The sequence below is a fragment of the Prionailurus bengalensis genome, chromosome C1, assembly GCF_016509475.1.
Source record: "Prionailurus bengalensis isolate Pbe53 chromosome C1, Fcat_Pben_1.1_paternal_pri, whole genome shotgun sequence".
Lineage (NCBI taxonomy): Eukaryota > Metazoa > Chordata > Mammalia > Carnivora > Felidae > Prionailurus > Prionailurus bengalensis.
In genome coordinates, this window is record NC_057345.1 from 171,639,541 (window position 1) to 171,660,309 (window position 20,769).

The 20,769-nt window shown below is 38.1% G+C and overlaps 1 non-coding gene across 1 annotated transcript; it reads right to left on the reverse strand.

Moving 5' to 3' along the window:
- Positions 1–11,243: 11,243 nt before the first annotated feature.
- Positions 11,244–11,349, reverse strand: LOC122482250. Its single transcript, XR_006297055.1, has one exon. It is a non-coding gene; the product is annotated as a U6 spliceosomal RNA (small nuclear RNA).
- Positions 11,350–20,769: the final 9,420 nt, after the last annotated feature.

Genomic DNA, 20,769 nt, shown 5'->3' on the forward strand with positions numbered 1-20,769 from the left:
TAATTTTGAGAGATAGAGAGAAGGCTTAAGTGGGAGAGGGGCAGAGAGAGAGGGAGAGAGAATGAATCCCAAGCAGGCTCCACACTGTCAGCACAGAGCTTGATGGGGGCACTCCATGCAGGGCTCCATGCGGGGCTCAAACACATGAATGGTGAATCATGTCCTGAGCTTAACCAACTGAGCCACCCAGGCACGCTATCATTTCTTCTGTTGTTTCTAATTACTTCAACTAATTGCTGTTTCTATTATAAAACATTAGTATCAGAATTAACTCAAAATTTTCACACTTTTTGTATTTTTCCCATTTCTAATGGTCTTTGTGCCATATTTGAAACGATAGGATAAACAATTTACTTTCAGTTTATAAAGAAAGGAAAACCACTTGTCCTAACTAGTTCCAAATTATCACTTACATAGTAGAGTCTACATTTAAAATATTAGGAGCATGTTAAAGCAAACTTCAGTGTATGCATATATATACATAAATACTTTCTTGTGTTAGATTTTAATTATAGAATAGTTTGACTTGAACAGTAAACATTTGTAAATTGATTTAAGTAGAAAATAGTTACATTATCCAATAGATTAGCTTTAAATCAGAGACAGAGAGACAGATATGAGTGGGGTAGAGGCAGATAGGGAGACAGAATCCAAAGCGGGCTCTAGGCTCTGAGTTGTCAGCACAGAGCCTGACTGACGGGGGGGGGGGGGGGGGGGGGGGGGGGGGGGGGGGGGGGGGGGGGGGGGGGGGGGGGGGGGGGGGGGGGGGGGGGGGGGGGGGGGGGGGGGGGGGGGGGGGGGGGGGGGGGGGGGGGGGGGGGGGGGGGGGGGGGGGGGGGGGGGGGGGGGGGGGGGGGGGGGGGGGGGGGGGGGGGGGGGGGGGGGGGGGGGGGGGGGGGGGGGGGGGGGGGGGGGGGGGGGGGGGGGGGGGGGGGGGGGGGGGGGGGGGCTCAAACTCACAAACTGCAAGATCATGACCTGAGCCAAAATCAGATGCTCAACTGACTGAGCCACCCAGGCACCCCTCTCACTCTCATGTTTTAAGAGAGGATGAGATAAACTTAAAGCCCAAGGATTGAATCAAAAGAAAGGAATGAAGTAAACAACTCATTTTTACTCATGTTCTCCAAGGAGTCGAAGCAGAAACAAAACAGAGCTGCAATATTTTTTTTCTTTTAATATGTTGTTGTTTATAGGCCAAATTAATTTTTGGCTCTAATTTAGGTTCCTAATTAACCTTGGATCCTGGACCTCAATATAAATTTAATGAAGCTATGTATCCTATCCATAACAATATACAAAATTTTAGTGCAATTGTAAAGAGTTCATGGTCTCATTAAAGCCTCTGTGGGAGGCTTTCATAGACCCAAGATTCGGAAGCATTCTGGATTGTAGTGAGTCCACCAGAAAAGACACAATAGCAGCAATTGTATACCCAAGCAATCATGTGCTAAGTGTCCAGGTTTAACCTGACATAAGTGTTAAAAAAAAAAAAAGAAAAGAAAAACCTTAAAAAACAAAAGCAAAAAATTTGTACCCCATTGTCCAGAGACGTAAAAAGTATTTTTTCTGATCAGTTCAGTGTGTTACAACCATCTCCTTGGTAATCTTTCCACAGATGTGTTAGGGTAGCCTTTGTAATCAACATTTTATCAGGACTAAATATCAACTGTAGATGGATGACTCAAGTTCTCTCTTCATCTGCCTCCTCTGGTTGCGAGAACTTTGGCACCTCCAACAGAAGGTGGGAAGCAGAACTGAAAGCAGGAAACTGAAGTTGTTTTGTTTTCCTTTCTGTTGAATACCTTGACTAAACAGGTTACTGCAAGGAAAAGGTGGAAACTGCTGTTTTAGCTCTAAGTCTTTTGAATTGTATGCAAGTTATCATTTGCCTACATATCCCTTTCTCCTATTGTTATAAGTAACACAGGGTTCGCTGCCTCCTTAATGAAACGTGCAGTGCTTTAAAGAGATCCTGTGGCTTCTGCACATTACATAAGCCATAGTTAGTTTGCCTCAGAATGATTGCAGAAAAATTGTAAATTTAGTCTCAGAAACCTGCTGCTTAAAGCAGACTCAGCCAGCTTTTTAGTTTTCAAAGCTGCTCTGTATAAAGCAGCACATTTGGAAATCTGTTGCTGATATACCCTATTCATACTCTATTCATAAGAAGTAAAACTTGGGGCACCTGGGTGGCTCAGTCGGTTAAGCGTCCGACCTAGCCTCAGGTCATGATCTCACTGTTCGTGAGTTCGAGCCCTGCATTGGGCTCTGTGCTGACAGCTCAGGGCCTGGAGCCTGCTTCAGACTATGTGTCTCCCTCTCTCTCTCAGCTCCTCCCCCACTCATGCTCTGTCCCTCTCTCTCTCCTTCAAAAATAAATAAAAATATTTTTAAAAAATTTTTAAAAAAGGAAGTAAAACTTAACTTGAAAGGGACATGGCATACATGAAAGAATCACAAAAATGGAAGGAGCAATGAATTCTAAGAAAATCCAGTATCGCTTAGGTTTTCAAAATACCGGGACATTAAAATATCTTTGAATGTTGATAATATACTCTTATTAGCGAAATAACCCCTCTCTTGACTTCTATGCCAGGTGGCAAATTCCCAGTCTACCAGCTTAAATTGGCACTATGTTTCACACTGCTATTGCTTTTCTGGGGAAGCAATGTAAATACAAAATAAATACAACCCCCAGCACTACCACCATCATTTAACGTTAAACAGCAGTTTGACACAAAGCAATGGACTTGACTACAATGACCAGAGTTAGGTAAGCTGCGTCAAATTCTTTGAGGCAAAGAATATAACCAAATACTAGGATTAAGGGATTTTTTTCCTCCCCTCCATGGGAAACAGATTAGTTTAATTCATGTGAAAGATTTATTTTTCTTTTATGTATCTTTTATTTCTAGAGGTATTTCAAAAGGTATCTATTCAAAGGGAAGGTTTTTCTAAATTTTAATTTTTTATAACAAATTGTTTTAAACATAAAAAGAATAGAGGGGCACCTGAGTCGGTTGAGCATCCAGCTTTTTAAAAAAATACTCGAGTAGAGTATAATAACCTCCTATATACTCATTACCCAAGTTTGACGCTTAATATTTTCCCAAACTCGAATGCAAAGGATTTTGATTTGTCTATAATCAAAACCAGAATTTTTTCATTTATGCTATAAATAATACATGATTATAATACAAATAATAAAAAAACTAGAAACTCTTGAAAGAGATCAGTTTGAATTACTTTTTAAAAGACAACTTTTTAGGGGCACCTGGCTGGCTCAGTTGGGGGAGTATGCAACTCTTGATCTCAGGATTATGTGTCAAGCCCCATGTCGGGTACAAAGATTACTTAAAAATAAAATCTTACAAAAAAAAAAGACAACTAATTATTGTTGACTCAGGATGGGCCTGGAGTTATAAACAGCATTCTTAAAATGGGGCTAGTTTTATTTTCACATTTTTTAATGATAATGTTTAACCAGATATTTAAAAAAGGAGCCTGTAAGGACAAACATCAAAGTGGCGTGCCTCGCAACAGCCAAACCAAGTAGTAAAACTTACTAAGATCAGTTAAATACATATCTGTCTATCAAACTGAAGCTAAGCTCACAGCAAGTGATACCACAGCTGTCTGAGTGGGGCCTCCTAATCTTGGCTTGATCGGAGAAGCAAATAAAGAATGCACCAAAGTACATTCATTATGCTGAGTCACTGGGTTGAAAGAGAGAAAGATAAACCACTTACTGAACAATGACATATTTTTCTTTTAGGTGATTCACAAGTCTTTGAGGACCGGCAGGCATAAAGCCACTAGGCTCTGTGTTACCTGTCCAGTCTACAATAATACTCACCAGTATTTGTTCTGTATATTTTGATCTCAGGCAACTTTGATTATGAGAATTTGCTTATGTAAAAAGCTCTCTGGCTGGTACATAGGTGCAAGTAAAAAAAAAATTTTTTTTTCTTAATCAGATATAATATTCAGAATCCTAGTGAAGTATTTTATTAACCAAAACCTTTTTAGATTAGTATTAAACATTTGCTAGATATTTACACTAATTGACAAGAAAATTACAAAATCATTCTGATTGACTCAGTTTATTTAAAAAAATTTTTAATGTTTATTTATTTTTGAGAGAGAGAGAGAGAGAGAGAGAGAGACAGAGCACGAGTGGGGGAGGGGCAGAGAGAGACGGAGACACAGAATCCGAAGCAGGCTCCAGGCTCTCAGCTGTCAGCACAGAGCCCGATGCAGGGCTCGAACCCACCAGCTATGAGATCATGACCTGGGCCCAAGTCAGACATGGAACAAACTGACCCGTGACCAACTCAATTTAATAGTTTCTCCATGTTTCATTTCCAAAATAATCATGGAATACCACTTTTCCTGGCCATATTGGCTGTAGCTTCGGGAAATTTAACTTATTATATTGACAAGCTCGATAAATACATCATTTATTTTTTGTTTAGTAAATTTTAAGTTAAGCCTAAGATTCATTATGAGAAAAAGAGCTACTGGCTCAGAGCCTGGAGCCTGTTTCCGATTCTGTGTCTCCCTCTCTCTGCCCCTCCCCCGTTCATGCTCTGTCTCTCTCTGTCCCAAAAATAAATAAAAAACGTTGAAAAAAAAAATTTAGAAAAAGAGCTACAATAAAATGGAGAAATATTAATCTTTATAATTTTGTGTTTTTCATGATATCAAATGCCTTTTCCTCTCTATGACACAAAAAATCCAAACTGCATTTTCTTCATGAATTTACAACAAGGGAAAAAATGAGGTCTCCAAAATTTAGAGCAGCAAGACTTCATACTTTGGAAAACAAGAAAAATTAAGTTTAAAAATAAGCTGCTTTTGAGGTGCCTGGGTGGCCCAGTTGTTAAGCATCTGACTTCAACTCAGGTCATGATCTCACTGTTCATGAGTTCGAGCACCATATCGGGTGAGCTGGAGCCCTGCTTCAGGTGAGTCCTGCTTCTCTCTCTCTTTCTCTCTCTCCCTCTGCCCCTCCTGGGATTCTCTCTCTCTACCTCTTGCTCACTTGTGCCTTGCCCCCCCCCCCCACCTCAAAAAAGCTGCTTTTGTAGTGAAAAGAGCACTTTTATACAGTGCTGTAATCTTTTTGGAGATCAATTTGGACATATGTGTAAAATACATTAAAAAAATCCATGACTCCTAAATACAGATCTATATACCCATAAACTGAATATTTGAACCCTGGAAATAATCCTTAAGAAAAAAACTCAAAAATAATTTTGTGTATAAGGATGCTATTTATAATAACATACATTAGATACAACCTAAATTCTTACAGTTACAGGAATTCTAGCATATCCATACCAAAAAATTTTTAAGCAATTCCACGTCAATGAAAGAAAACAAGGATATCCAGGTATTACTAAAACCTGTTATATATCTGCTGCTAGTTGAGGCTTTTGATAGAAGTTCTTGGTCCTCTGTTAGCTTTTGAGAACTAAAAGGTAGTATTTCTTGGTAAAGTAGTCCACATAATAAAAGCAAGTAGATCACCAACTTGATGTGATATGAGTAACACTTTAAGCTCTTGATAAACTGTTATAATATCACTTACCTTCAGTTCAGATTCTTAGTAGAAGGGAGAGAGTCGGGTGAAATACTAAACTATCTCTCAGGCCCGTTTAAAAGTACCAGGGTCATAACGCAAGATTTAGTAATTCACATAAATAGGCCTTCAGAGAGGGATACCTGGAACTTTAGTCATCTGAAAAAGGGTCAAGACAAGGCAAGCACTGCCTTTTCAAGTCACTTGGCCTGTGGACAATGACTAATATGAGGTACAAAATCCACTAACCTCTGGGAACCAAAACAAAGTTTCCACTTGGGGTTCTTTGTATTCTCTGTCCACTAACAAAGCCAAATGCCCAAATCAATCCTTTCATGGACTGAAGAGGTCATTGGGCAAACTATGTGTTTTGTAGGCGTTCTGTGGTACTGCCCTACCTTTTTAAAAGCCCCCAATATTCTTGAGGTGACACAAAAAATGTAAGGACACTGACTGCAAAGGCTGCTTTTAAAATATACTTGTATCCAAAAGAGATCCTCTTTCTCCTCATCCTCGCCAACATCTGTTGTTGCCTGAGTTGTTAATGTTAGTCATTCTGACAGGTGTGAGGTGGTATCTCATTGTGGTTTTGACTTGTATTTCCCTGATCATGAGTGATGTTGAGCATTTTTTCATGGGTCAGTTGGCCATCTGGATGTTTTCTATGGAGAAGTGTCTATTCATGTCTTTTTGCCCGTTTCTTCACTGGATTATTTGTTTTTTTTGGGTGTTGAGTTTGGTAGGTTATTTATAGATTTTGGATACTAACCTTTATCTGATATGCCATTTGCAAATATCTTCTCCCATTCTGTCGGTTGACTTTTAGTTTTGCTGATTGTTTCTTTCACTGTGCAGAAGCTTTTTATCTTGATGAGTTCATTTTTGCTTTTGTTTCCCCTGCCTCTGGAGATGTGATGAGTAAGAAGTTGCTGCAGCTGAGGTCCAAGAGGTTTTTGCCTGCTTTCTCCTTGAGGATTTTGATGGCTTCCTGTCTTACATTTAGGTCTTTCTACAATTTCGAGTTTATTTTTGTGTATGGTGTAAGAAAGTGGTCCAGGTTCATTTTTCTGCATGCCGCTGTCCAGTTTTCCCAGCACCATTTGCTGAAGAGATGGTGTATACTCTATTGGATATTCTTTCCTGCTTTGTGAAAGATTAGTGGCCATATGCTTCTGGGTTCATTTCTGGGTTCTCTATTCTGTTCCATTGATCTGAGTGTCTGTTTTTTGTACCAGTACCATACTGTCTTGATGATTACAGCTTTTAAAAAAAATTTTTCTTTAATGTTTATTTATTTCTGAGAGAGAGAGACAGAGTGTGAGTGGGGGAGGAGCAGGGTGAGATGGAGACACAGAATCTGAAGCAGGGTCCAGGCTCTAAGCTGTCAGCACAGAGCCCCACGCAGGGCTTGAACCCACGAACCATGAGATCATGACCTGAACCAAAGTCAGACACTTAACCAACTAAGCCACCCAGGCACCCTGATGATTACAGCTTTGTAACACATCTTGAAGTTCGGGAGTATGATGCTTCCAGCTTTGGTTTTCTTTTTCAAGATTGCTTTGGCTATTCAGGATCTTTTCTGGTTCCATACAAACTTTAGGATTGTTTGTTCTAGCTCTGTGAAGGATACTGGTGTTATTTTGATAGGGATTGCATTGAATATGTAGATTGCTTTGGGTAGTATCAACATTTTAACAGTGTTTGTTCTTCTAATCCAGGAGCATGGAATGTTTTTCCATTTTTTGTGTGTCTTCTTCAATTTATTTCATAAGCTTTCTATGGCAATGTTTATAGCAGCCCTATCAACAATATCCAAAGTATGAAAAGAGCCCAAATATCCATCAATGGATGAGTGGATAAAGAAGACATGGAATATATATATACATGGGAGTATTACTTGGCAATCACAAGGAATGAAATCTTGCCATTTGCAACTGCATGGATGGAACTGGAGGGTATTATGCTAAGTGAAATTAGTCAGTCAGAGAAAGACAAATATTATATGACTTCATTAATATGAGGAATTTAAAATACAAACAGATGAACACAAGGGAAGGGAAGCAAAAATAATATAAAAACAGAGAGGGGAACAAAACATAAAAGACTAGTAAATATAGAGAACAAACGGAGGGTTGCTGGAGGGGTTGAGGGAGGAGGGATGGTCTAAATGGGTAAGGGGCATTAAGGGTTCTACTCCTGAAATCATTGTTGCACCATATGTTAACTAACTTGGATATAAACAATAAATAAATTGAAAAAAAATACTTATATCCAAAAGGTGTACACAAATTCTCCAGTCCCTCTTTTCCTTCATTAGCATGGATTAGGTCACTAGGCAGCCTACCAAGAGTGGAGACCTAAGAAGAGTTAGTATGTTTGGGAGTGAGTCTGGGATTGGCAAGAATAACAGTGATTATCTTGGTGGTCTGGTCAGGATGTGCTAAGCCCAGATAAAAGAAAAAAGAGTTTTCCCCATTACTGAAGAAAGCAGAAAAGGAGGACTTGTTAGCATGCAGGTGAACTCTGAGAGAAGATGTGATACTCCAAAGGAAGGAAGTAATTTAAAAGGAGTTCTAAAGGAGTTGGGCCCAAAGTAAGGATTACTCTCAAAGGAAAATGTGGTGTTACAATTCTGCCATGGTCTGCTCTGAATGAAAGTTTAGGGAACCTGCATCTTTCCGATCCTTACAAATCTAGGAGCATAGAGAATGTAAGGCCCTGGAGGTCGTTGGAGGTAGTAGAAAAACTAAAGTCCAAGGAATCAGCCTTCCATTTCCCTGGAACTAAAAAGGGTTGGGTAGAATCTGCCCTGCCTTTTACCATTCCTCCGTTGATGTATGTTCTGACCCAGCCCATCTGAGGGTCACAGAGACTTTCACAATCCCTTGGAGGACTCAGATATTGAAATTCCAACAGAGGAAATGTGGAGAAGAAATATGTGCAAAATGAGCATCCTTAAACCACAGGCAGGATTTTCTCCAATGAAAGAATTCCATTCAACTAGTCCTCATTTTGTTGTGAGTTCAAGCCCCATGTTGGGCATGGAAACTACTTAAAAAAAAAAAAAGTATAAAAAGGTGCATTGCAGATAAAGAAAACTCTTAAGAAAAAAACTTAACTCTCCTTTATTTAACCTAGTAAGGAGAAAAAAATTGTCTGACTTAGGTTTCAATTGTTTTATTTTCCAAGCTCATGTTCTTATAATGCTTCAAGCTGAGTAGAGAAATCATAAAATCATAAAATCTTAGAGCTAAAAGAGATCTGGAAGATCATTTCTTCCTCTTTATTTTATAGCCAAGAAATCTCAAAAAGGAAAATGGCTAAAATGTAGGAAGCCAAAAAGTTTCAGGAGAAGCAATAAATACAGATAATCCATAAAATGAAAATGAGACCAAACAAAATCTTGGGTTTATTATAAAAATTATTATTGCACTTAACCATAGTTTCTCCACAGATTTGGATATATATTTGTTGTCTCTATTTTTGTTGGTTAAGGAATGGATCAAAATTTTTCAAAATTATTGTTTGCTGCTACAATGGAAATCTACAAAAACGGGTAATAGACTATTTTGGGATCATTGTTCAGAAGCACATTTATCTTAGAAATGGTTACCATGGAGATGAGCACACGTCGTATGACTCTACAGCTTGTGAGTTAGAAGTCATCTATGCTACTAAGACATAAATAGCCATATATACACATACACGCACATAAGCCCATCCACACACGCACAGTGAAGTTATATTGTTCCTCTCCTTTCGTAAAATAATAATAAAACTCCATTCAATGCTGGTCTTTGATGGTGGAAGGACTGGCAAAACTCTACACCTTTTAAAATGTAATATTATACAATGACATAAAAATCACTTTTTAAAAACATTGTAAAAGTAATCTGAATCAAGCTTAAAACATACTTAACATGTAAAATAAACGATGAGAACATACTTCTTAGACATCACTCCTCTTAAAGTAGAAATATAAAAATAAGAAAGTAAAATGAAATGCCTGGTTGGCTCAGTCTGTAGAGCATGTAACACTTGACCATGGGGTCATGATTTCAAGTCCCATGCTGGACATAGAGCTTACTTAAAAAAGTAAATAAAATACATTTTAAAAAATAAGAAAGTAAAAAAAAGCCCAGAGTAGATTACAAAAAGTTATTGAGTTATTTTCCCAAGGAATTCAATAATATTAATACTAATATATTATTAATATTGATAGCAATTAGCTATTAATAATAATTTTAATAATATTAGGGCCTAGTTATCAGGCTAGCCTTTCTCTCCTTGCCTCTCTCTAGCTAGATAATTTCTTTTTTATTTGTTTCCTTTTCTTTTTTTTTTTTTTTTTGCTTTTTCTTTTCCTTCAATAAATACAATTTTTAAGCTGCTTAAATTCCAAAGACACTGGCCAATTTCAGAGTATCATAAAGGTATTTATTCTGATTAAAGTTAATTTGCTTTTATTTATTTTACTTATTTGTTTACTTTTCAGTAATGGACATTTTCAAATTTTCAAGCAACAGGAGAAAGAATAGCAAAATTAACACCCCCTCCCATGTACCCATCACCCAGCTTTGTTACTTATCAACATATAACTAATTCTGTTTGATTTATAACCTCCTTCCTCCATCATTTTAAATCAAATGTAAAACATCATGGTAAAGACTTTTTAAAATAATTACACTATCCAATTAGAAAACTTTTCCTCCACAGTTTGAATTTTTTATACTTTTCGTAGAAAAGTACTTCAACAGTTTCATTGTGTATAGGGTACAATAGCAGGTACTAAATTCAGTAGTATAAGAATGTCCAGAACTAGAATAATAATACTTCCTCGAACATTCACCACTTAATACACTGATGACTTACTTATGTAAAAAGAAATCTTTTCTTATGCAGTATAATTTTTTAGACTAATGCATGTGTTTAAAAGTATATTTAAAGAAAGCCATGCACCTTGATTTGTTTTATAGAAACACAAGAAATGTAAAGCAAAAGCAAAAACAAAAACAAAACATCACAAGAAATGTATATTAAATAAATAAAACCAAATGCGGTTTTGCTTTTCTCCGCAAGACAGCTATTTTAACATGTTTGATTAGCAGACAAAACTCTATACTTGCTAGAAGAGTGTACAAAAAGGACAATTACAGAACAACACATCATCTTTCACAGTCTTTCCATAAAAAAAAAAATAGTCATGCAAAGTTTCTCAATATTTGCTGCTATTTTCAAATTGAGGCAGCATGTAGTTTTCGAACTGGGGTATATTCTCCATTTGAAAAATGTAAATCTGAAACTGAGATCAGCAAAAAGTCTAGTCATATAACCTTTATTCCCTTTTACTTCACTACTCTTGCACTCTGCTTTCTAGAATTTGAGCACTGAAAGAGTTGTGAAATTTGCATTTTTCCTCCAAGTTCATCGATCCAATATTCCTTACTCTCTTCATGTTAAATACTTATTTATCAATGTATTTAAATCCAAGTCTTTAAAATCTGAAGTCTTTCAATCTTGCTTTTTTTAAAAATCCAAGCATCAGGAAATGAAAGACATAACTATCATCAAATGAGTGACCTCTCAGAGATCACAAAAAACTGTTTCACCCTACATAGTGTCATCCCAAATAGTTTTAAATAACCACTTTTTAAAAAATATGAAACACTTCACAAATGTGTATATCATCCATGCGCAGGGACCATGCTAAGCTTCTCTGTAACATTCCATTTTAGTATATGTGCTTCTGGTGTGAGCACTTACAGAAACAATTTTTGGGGCGCCTGGGTGGCTCAGTCGGTTAAGCGGCCGACCTCGGCTCAGGTCATGATCTCTCGGTCCGTGAGCCCCGCGTTGGGCTCTGTGCTGACAGCTCAGAGCCTGGAGCCTGTTTCAGATTCTGTGTCTCCCTCTCTCTGACCCTCCCCTGTTCATGCTCTGTCTGTCCCTGTCTCAAAAAAATATAAAACGTTAAAAAAATTTTAGAAAAAGAAACAATTTTTAAAAAGAATGAGTGCTTTCTTCTACATGCTTAGCTCTAGTGATTCCAGCTTTTACTAGTCATTCTCATAGAATTTCTATAGAGGTACTTCCAGATAAGTATACAGTTCCTTAGGAGCATTTCCAGAGAAGCAACTCCTGACTCAATTGAGAGAATTGAAGATAAAAGTAGAAGAAATGTCATATTGCATCGTATCAGTTGGTCATCCAGCTGAATGCTGACACCGAGACACATTTTTTAAGTTTTAAATTTAATTCCAGTATAGTTAACGTATGTTATATTAATTTCAGGCGTACAATGCAGTGATTCAACAATTCTATACATTTCTCAGTGCTCATCATAGTAAGTGTGCTCCTTAATTTCCTTCACCTATTCTACCCATGACATCAAGACATTTTGAAGGAAAGCACTATGGCTTTCTAATTCATCCATCTAAAATCCAGAAATATAGATGGTTTCCTTACTGTATTGGATCAGCTGATATATGACCTAGACATTTTCTAAACTTCTTGACAATTATTCTCTTGTTTGCTTATTCCAGTGCTTTAGGCAACATTTTCAGTTAACATTACTACCCGCCGTGTTCTTTTGGTTGACATGAAATTACTTCTTTTAAACTTCAAGATACACTCACTAGTATTTTTTAATATCCTAGGATTTATTAACTTAGTTAACATTATCCATATTATTCCTGATTTTTTTGAATAATTTGATCACAGTTCTCCATTTCTATCATTTTATTTTTTTCTTTCTAATTTTTTTCTTATTTTTTTTAATTTTATTTTTTATTTTTTGAAATTTACATCCAAATTAGTTAACATATAGTGCAACAATGATTTCAGGAGTGGATTCCTCAGTGTCCCTTACCCATTTAGCCCATCCCTCCTCCCACAACCCCTCCAGTAACCCTCAGTTTGTTCCCCATATTTATGAGTCTCTTCTGTTTTGTCCCCCTGCTGTCTTTATATTATTTTTGTTTCCCTTCCCTTATGTTCATCTGTTTTTTCTCTTAAAGTCTTCAGATGAGTGAAGTCATATGATTTTTGTCTTTATCTGACTGACTAATTTCACTTAGCATAATACCCTCCAGTTCCATCCACGTAGTTGCAAATGGCAAGATTTCATTCTTTTTGATTGCTGAGTAATATTCCATTGTATATATATAGACCACATCTTCTTTATCCATTCATCCATTGATGGACATTTGGGCTCTTTCCATACTTTGGCTATTGTTGATAGTGCTGCTATAAACATGGGGATGTATGTGTCCTTTCGAAACAGTACACCTGTATCCCGTGGATAAATGCCTAGTAGTGCAATTGCTAGGTCATAGGGTAGTTCTATTTTTAGTTTTTTCAGAAACCTCCATACTGTTTTCCAGAGTGGCTGCACCAGCTTGCATCCCCATTCATTTGTATCATTTTAAATAAAAATATCAGGTGTTATACATATATATGTATATATTTATATGTATATATTTATAAACATATATATGGTAGGCATAATCATATATATAGGTGTGTGTTTAGAAAAAGATAAATTCCTGGCAGAAAGTGGAGAGGTCAACATTACTTGAGGATGATGCCATGGAAGGGAATTTTCTATCATTGACAATCTAGTACTTTCTGAGCACGACCTACATCTGCCTCTGTTTCCAATCCATCAAATCCCTTTGGCCCTCTAATTTGACAGCTATCTCTACCACTCTGATGGAGCCATTCTATATAAAATCTCCAGTTGATCTCATTTTATTATGTCAAGTTATTTTTTGCTGTTTCTCTATACCCTGGCCTCTCTGTAACTTTTTTATACCACTGGACAACATTTTTGTTTTAAACTCTTATTTAACCTTTGATTACACAACCCATCTTTTCTACCCGCCTTCATGACTTCTCCTAATCTGGTTTCTTTCCACATTTCACTTGCTTTTCAGCCTTCCAAAATTTGTCCCTCAGGGCATTGTCCTTGGCTGGGCTTTCTCTAAACTGGATCTTTTGAGAAATTCATATTTTCTTATTGACCATCACCTCTATGTGAATGGCCTCAATTCAACTCAGATGTCTTGGCTTTACTCACTCATTTGTCCATCTGTGAAAAAGTTATTGAATGCTTACAATATGACAGGCACTAAATAAATAAATTGGGTTCCTCAATACTCTATAAAACTGTAATTCATAACCCTCATAAGACTACTGTCCAAGTTTCCCTAGCTTTAAACTTTCATATCATGTTTGATGAACCTTTGTTCAATCTCTATATTCATTTTTTCAATATCTTTCACTTATTTTTAAAAAGTTTCTTTTGAGTCATCAGTTCTTCTTATGGGCTTCAACATAATCCAAGTTGTCATGTCCCTTATACCTGGGTTATTACTTTAGCTTTCTAATTGGCCCTCTGATTATTATTTTTTTTTTCAACGTTTATTTATTTTTAGGACAGACAGAGACAGAGACAGAGCATGAACGGGGGAGGGGCAGAGAGAGAGGGAGACACAGAATTGGAAACAGGCTCCAGGCGCTGAGCCATCAGCCCAGAGCCCGACGCGGGGCTCGAACTCACGGACCGCGAGATCGTGACCTGGCTGAAGTCGGACGCTTAACCGACTGCGCCACCCAGGTGCCCCAGCCCTCTGATTATTTTATTCAGCCTGTATAATAATATATTTCTTATCATGTCACTCTTACTGTTCATAAACACTACAAGTCCAAATTTTTTTGAAGCTTATATAACTAGAGTTACCGTACTGCATAAATTTTATTCCTAACGTGCACCTGTCTTTATAGACAGGGAGTTTCCCTACAAAATTAATCGTTTTTTTACCTCCATATTTTTGCAAATACTGATTTCCCCATTCTGTGATTTATTTTGTTTCGGTTGATTTTCCCCCTCCCAAATGGAATTGTAAGCTCTTGGAAATCAGGATCTATTTTTAGTTATTGAATTGTATCAATTCTATTTTTTTAAAAAAATTTTAGTGTTTATTTATTTTTGAAAAAGAGAGAGAGAGAGAGAGCATGAGTGAGGGAGGGGCAGAGAGAGCGAGACGCAGAATCCGAAGCAGGCTTCAGGCTCTGAGCTGTCAGCAGAGAGCCCAGTGCAGGGCTAGAACTCATGAACTGTAAGATCATGACCTGAGCCGAAGTCAGACATTTAATGGACTGAGCCACCCAGATGCCCCGAATTTTATCAATTCTAAAATGCACATTTTTTCATATTATTAACTTCCCTAAAGTCAACATGCATCTAATAATCAAAGTTGGCATCTTAAACATTATAATAGTTTACTTGTTTTTAATGTTTATTTATTTATTTTGAGAGAGAGAGAGAGAATGAGTGAACAGGGGAAGGGCAGAGAGAGGAAGAGAGAGAATCCCAAGCAAGCCCTGTGCTGCCCAATGCAGGGATCGATTTCGATCTCACAAACCCTGAGATCATGACCTGAGGCCAAATCAAGAATCAGACACTTAACTGACTGAGCCATGCAGGCACCCCACACATTGTAATAGTTTAACTGGCATTATTATTCTCTCCTGGTGGTAAACAAAATAATGGTGTGTATTATAAGCAATAGTATATTAACTGCAATCAAATACCATTTTTTTTTTTTTTTTTACTTTTACAGCACTTGAAGAAGTAATAGGCTCATTGCAGATATGCCATAAATGCTTGTTGGTTGATTTCTTTCCTAGTTATATGGTTTTGAACCACAAAAGTGGCTGCAATAAAAATAACCCATATACCTAGCATGTTACTAATTTCAAAAATTAAAATAAAAATCATTTGTTTTTTGAGGGGAGGTAGAAAAGATAAAGAATTAGACAAGTATGTGAATCCCACTTTTAAAAAAAATGTTTATTACAAAGAATTGAACTCTAAAGTTCTAAATTATATCTTAAACTCTCTTTCTCCAGGCTTTGAGAAGATCTCACTTACTTTGGACCATGTGAGATCCTAAACTATCATTACAGACATGAAGATTGTGTATGGTAGGAAATGTAGAAAGTTTCTGCTTCTGTTTTTATTGCTTCTTTTTGTATTATCACTATAGCCATGCACATAGAAACAAAAAATGTTTTGTAATAAAAATATTCTAGTAACATATAAGAGGCATTGTATTCGTAAAGGAATTTGCATTCAAATTTATTTTAATTAAACTACTATATTTAAAGTTTATTTACTTATTTTGAAAGACAAAGAGAGATGGGGCGGGGCAGGGGCAGAGAGAAGGGGAGAGAAAGAATCCCAAGCAGGATTGGCATCATCAGTGCAGAGCCCTATGCAGGGCTCAAATCCATGAAATGTGAGATCATGACCTGAGCGGAAACCAAGAGCCCACGCTCAACCAAGTGAGCCACTCAGGTGCCCTTAATTAAACTAATTTTTAACAAATATCTTTAAAAAGTATGCACAAGGAACAGTGCCATAATCATGACAGAAGTTTGGTTTTTCTCTGTATTTATTTCAGCCTATGTCTGCATATTCTCAAGGAAGTGCAGAATTGAGCCCAAAATTGTAATGCAAAGTAGATTTTTTTTATCATTCATTGATGTTTTCAGCCATGCCAGCCATATATGAATTAAGATTATATATTCCTATGATGATTTTATCATGTAGTATGTCTGAATGTGTAATGTAGCGGATGAAAGTGGGCACTGGGATCCAACAGACCTGAGATCAAATACTGGATCCACTGCTTACTAGGTCTTTGCATTTTACTTACTTTATCTAAAGGCGGGATTTTTGTGATGATTAGAGATAATGCTTAGAAAATACCTGGTATAATAATCAGAAGGAAGAGGAAAGAAGGACTTTGTCCATTTTGATACTTTGCTGTAGGTGGCCAGTTTCTCATAGGAAATCTGCCCCACCTGTTGTGTTGACGCTTAAGGAATTGTTGTTGTAAGTGGCTCATCAAGAGTTGAATGTCATGTGGCCTTGTTGGGACTATGGAAAAGGAATTAAGCCACAGGATTGCCCATTCAGTCTTGGGAAGATCTGGATGATTCTGCAGAAGCAAAAATGATTTGAAAATGTATATATAGATACCTCTCTACCAATCCATCCTCACCTGACTGAATGTTGTATAATAGCCCTTTTCCAAAACAGGGGTGGAATGTTCTGGTTTCACCACAGATTTTTTACTCATTTCATTTTTAGAATCAGCTTAAAGATTTCAGGTCCCTTTTGTATATAACCTTTATTCTTTAGCTTTTTTAAAAATAATATTTTTGCATATTAAAAAACAAAGAAGCGGCGCCTGGGTGGCTCAGTCAGTTAAGCCTCCGACTTCAGCTCAGGTAACGATCTCATGGTTTGTGGGTTCGGGCCCCACATCGGGCTCTGGGCTGACAGCTCAGAGCCTGGAGCCTGCTTCGGATCCTGTGTCTCCCACTCTCTCTGCTCCTCCCCTGCTCACGCTCTGTCTCTCTCTCTCAAAAGTAAAATTTTAAAAAAAAATTAAAAAAATAAAAGAAAATACCTAGTACTTGGCATAAATACTCTAAATCTGTTAGAAGAGAGAAACTATATGGGGGTCATGGGAATATATTCCAGGGTGTATTCACTTCACACTTTCCCCTTTGGCCCAGCCCAGGGCCTCTTAGCCCCTGTAAGGATGTGCCCGTCTTTCAGGATAACCCCATACCAGTCATGTCCCAGGATAGGCAATGCTTCCTGCATGGATGGAATGCTGCCCTCTCCCTCTGACTGGATCTCATAATCTTTTGCTTCTTCTTTCTCTTCTGCCAATTCTCCAGGCCGGAGAGAGTGGTGCTTCTCCCAGTCCCTCTGCATCCAGACTAGCTATGTGGAAAGGAGTTTTGACCTTAAAGGACTTTTTGGAAAACCATAAACTGAAATAGAACAAGCAGTAAAATTTGAGTCAAGGGACCTGGAATCACAAGTGATGTGCTATTAGACAAATCAGTTTCCTTCTCTGGACCTTGGTTGTTCTGTAAAATGAAGGGTTGAGTTGGATAGAGTCAGTGAATAGAATCAGTGTCTTAGTGTCCAACGCTACTGCAGACATATTAATCTTACAGAACTATCATCAGAGACTGGAGCTATCAATGTGTAGCCAATGATTCTACCCATCTTCTATAGAATGATGTGGTGTAAAGAGCACGGGCTTTTGAGTAAGATGGAACTGTGTTCATCCTTGTTATTAGAATCTAACAAACAAACCCAAACTCTGTGACCAAAGGCAAGTTCCTTCAGTTCTTAATTTAATGTCCTTCTCTTTAAAACTGCAGTAGATATTACCTACCTCATTGGGTTGTCATGAGGATTGAATCAGATACCGTTCATATGGTGCTGGGACATAGCATCTGTTCCTGCTAAGGAGGCCTTTACATCCAGTAGCAGTGCTCACTCTCCATCTTAATCAACACGATCAGCAGCATGTAACAGTTGATCACACTGTCTTCCTTGAGACACTTTATTTGTACTCTCTGACTTCTCTCTCTCTTTTCCCTCCTATCTTCTGGGCCTCTCCTTCTTAGTCTTCTTTGCTGGATCTTCCTCCTCTTCCTCACCTGTGAATGAGGGGTGAGGCTTCTCTGTCACTCTTCCTTACTAGATCTTATCTACTCTTGTGGCTTTAAAAGGCATCTTTAAGCTGATTACTCCAAAATGTACATGCCTTGCAGAGATCTTTCCTATGAAGTCCAGATTCATATAGTTCAGCTGCCCACTTGACATACCTACTTGGTTGATTCATAGGCATATTAAGTTTAACATATCCCCAACTGAACCTTTCATCTCCACATCACCCCTTTCTTGGTAAATGGAAAATCGCCTCTTTAGTTGCTCAGGCCAAAAATCCTTGTAATTATCCTAGTCTCTTCCACATTAATCTGGTCATAAATCCTCTTGGCTTGGTTCTCATATATATCTAGAACCTGACTCTTCCCTCTCCCTCTGCTGTTATTCTAGCCCAAACAGCCATCTTCTCTCATGTGGACGTTTGCAGTAGTCTCCTAACACATCTCCTTGCTGCCATTTTACCCCCTCTCCTCAAAGAAGCTAGAAAGATCCTTCTGCAGCATAAGCATAGTATCATGTTACTTGCCTGGAAGCAGACTGGGGTGGAGTTCCAGCATGCAAGACTTTTTTAAGGATTGCCCTTGGTATCAACATTTGTGGAAGGGAAGGGAAGGATCAGGACTGGACAGAGAAGTACAAAGGTTATGCGTGCCCACTGACAGTCTTGGCCAAATACTTGTTGGCCTGTAGAGCTACAGTGCCCTTCAGAGTTGTTTCAAATTGGGCTAAGATGCCAGACCTTTATGCTCCCTCATCATGGACAGGGATGTGGTCTGTTCTGTGAAAGGCACAACCGAAGGCAAGGAGGTCTCTGAAGCTGAGGCAGTCCCGAAGGCATTATTGACTTTCAGCCAAAAGCACACCCAGACAACAGGCATTCACGGAAGGGGAATCCAGGTAGCACAGCACAGGATGTACCACGTCTCTACCCATTTCCCTCCAGTGGCTTCCCATCTTACTCAGAATAAAACCCAAAGTCTTTATCATTTTTCCCTTGAACTCATCTCTTACCGCTCTTCCTGTCACTCACCCCCGAAGCCACGTTAGCCACCTGTAAGTTTCTTGAACGTCTCCATCTCCTTCCTCCCACCACTACACTTCTGTCTCAGCACTTGCTGTTTCTTCCATTCGCAAAGTTCATCTTCCAGATGGCTGGGAGGGGCTGGCTCTTGAACTTTATTCAAGTCTCTGCTCAAATTTCACTTTATCAGAGAGGCCTTCTCTTACCAACTCATAGCACGTAGCACATTGCCCTTTTCCTGTGTTCCCTTATTTTACTCAATTTTTCTTTTTAGCACTTAAATCATGACCTAACATGGTTATATATTTATATATTGCCTGTCCATCTGCTCTCTCCACCTGGATATAAGTTCCAAGAAAGAGGGGACTTTGTTTTTATTCATTGCTATATCCCCAGTGACTGGGACAGTGCCTGGCACATAGCAGATACTCAATAAATATTTGTTAACTATAATTTTGGGGGAGCAGGGCACTGTTCCAAAGAAAATAAGAGCTAATGCATTGGACTAAAACAAACGTAGGTTTTATTTGTAATTATAAACTTAGGAGCTGTGAAGTGTAGGATATGTTATTTGCTCTCTCTGCACCTGAGTTTGCTTAGTTGTAAAATGTAGATGATTTTAATATTCATAATAGGCTTGTGGTGAGATCAAAGGGATAATGTGTGTAAAGCATCATTAACCACCGATAGATAACAGTGAGAATCTGAAAACTGCTTGCAAGCACAGTTCCTAACAAGTAGGAAGTGCTCAAGCGTTGATAGTTCTTTTATCATTGTATAATAAACATACGGAATAATGTGTGGTTAGAGTTGATTTTAATGAACCTGTGATTGTTTAAATGGTGCAAATCATTGCTTTCAGTTCTTCATTTTAGGGTGTCTTGTAGATAGCCTGGGCTTATAGCTCACTCTTCAACAGGGAGATTTGGTTTATTTTAATTCTACATCAGAAAAATTCAAAACAACAAAAAGTTTGATATGCAGTGTTAGAGAAGTTTTCATTAAGTGCAACTTCTTTACACATGTGTAAATACATTGTGTGTAAGCCCACTTAAAATTGCATTTTCAGTGGGTTAAGGAAAATTCCTATTTAAAGTATTTTTGGGGGGCACCTGGGTGGCGCAGTCGGTTAAGCGTCCGACTTCAGCCGGGTCACGATCTCGCGGTCCGTGAGTTCGAGCCCCGCGTCGGGCTCTTTGCTGACAGCTCAGAGCCTGGAGCCTGTTTCAGATTCTGTGTCTCCCTCTCTCTCTGCCCCTCCCCTGTTCATGCTCTGTCTCTCTGTGTCTCAAAAATAAATAAATGTTAAAAAAAATTTTTTTTAAAGTATTTTTGGGATTTCTTTTGCAAAACAAACCATCCTTTTGAAAGCAGAATCACCATTTCATAATTGATCTGTTTTGTAAATTTATGTTTGCATGCCCGGTTTTTTTTTTTTGGAAACTATGAATGGAAGACTTGAGGAAATGCTTTATTTACAAAGAATGCATATCCACTGCATAAAGGTTCTACTGATGGTGAAAACAGGGGGAAAATTGGAAAACATATCTTAAGCTCCTCTCAATACAACAGTTCTTATGCAGCAAACGTTTTTCTTAGCAGTGATAGCATAAA